Here is a 1,546-nt window from a genome sequence, read left to right as displayed (position 1 = left end):
CCATCCCTCTATCCCCCCCCTCCTCCAAAAAAAACCCCTTCATCCCCATCACAAAGACACCACCCAACACCCACACCGTCCCCTGTGCTACACGCAAGGACCTTACTCTGGACGTATAGTACAGACCGTACTCATTGGCTATACGACACTATACTACTCTATACAGATGCGACACTGGTCGCTGAGCTGCTATCTATTTCACCACGTCTCTCTACTGAGCCTATCTCGCTCGTCCCACCCGGCCAGCATCATAAGCTTACAGCACTGCCGTGTCCCATCCGGGCACTGGCCTAGCACAAGGGCCACTCCGCCGGGCCTAGAGGGGACCGAGAGAGGGCCGAGACGGGCGAGAGGGGGCCACAGAGGGCCCTTCACTGTCTCATGCACCCACGATAAACAGACCTCAACAAGACACAGAGCTGGGTGCAATCTTGTACTAACTCCACCACCAAAGTCCACCAACTTTTGGCAGTCAGTTTTTTTTGTCACAGCTAGCTATCAAAGACTGCTGCTGTTGAAATCGAAAGACCTCCTTTCCATGACAGCCAGAACTTGTCATGAACTACTATATTAAATAATAGACGTATCACACACGGTTCATTAACTAGACAGTTCAAGTTACAAGAAGTCCGATTTCATTAGGATTTTAGTATTATCCTGTGTAAATGTTCTCTCTCGCTCCCACCTTCAGGACTGGAATCCCGTGCTTTTTGCAAGAAAGTTTCATTTTAGTAGAGGTTATTATGAACGCCAGAAGATTATAGAGTTGTTACAAGAGAGTAAGAAACACAAAAAAAGAAGAAGGGGAGATAGTTTTAGTTTTAGTAGAGGTTTTACGGCGCTCGCAAGAACGATAGATGTTTCATAGGAAAGAAGATGCAAACCACACCAGAACCCCCGCCAACCATCCACTTTCAACAAGATAGCCCTCTTAGTTCACGAACCTTCAGCCTGTCTTTCACCGTCTTGTTGTTGTTGTCACCTTACTGGTGCGGAGAAAAACAGCGATAACAGCGGCCAGACGGCGCCAGGGACAGATTAGGACAATAATTACCGATAACGCTAAATAGAATTAGAGGATGAGTAAAATGGACAAAGAAGCGGAACACAGCAGAACACCCGCCACTCGCCAACCACCAGACACAAATCACCTGCCAATTACCTAACAGAGACACGGGACAACTACTAACGAGACACCCTCCAACCACCTATCAACCATCCGACAACAAACACCCACCAACATTCGACACAAACATCCACCAACCTCCCGACAACTAACATCCACCAACAACCCACCGACCATCCGAAAACAAACACCCATCAACCCCCTACTAGCATCCGACACAAACACCCAACAACCACCCACCAACCATCAGACAACAAACACCTACCCACCACCCGACAACAAACACCCACCATACACCAACCATCCGACATCAACTACCCACCTACCATCCGACACAAACACCCACCAACCCCCCACCGAAACAAACACCCACCAACCCCCCATCGAAACAAACACCCACCAACCCCCCACCGAAACAAA

The sequence above is a fragment of the Aplysia californica genome, unplaced genomic scaffold (assembly GCF_000002075.1).
Source record: "Aplysia californica isolate F4 #8 unplaced genomic scaffold, AplCal3.0 scaffold00070, whole genome shotgun sequence".
Taxonomy (NCBI): domain Eukaryota; kingdom Metazoa; phylum Mollusca; class Gastropoda; order Aplysiida; family Aplysiidae; genus Aplysia; species Aplysia californica.
Note: the sequence above shows the minus strand (reverse complement) of the source record.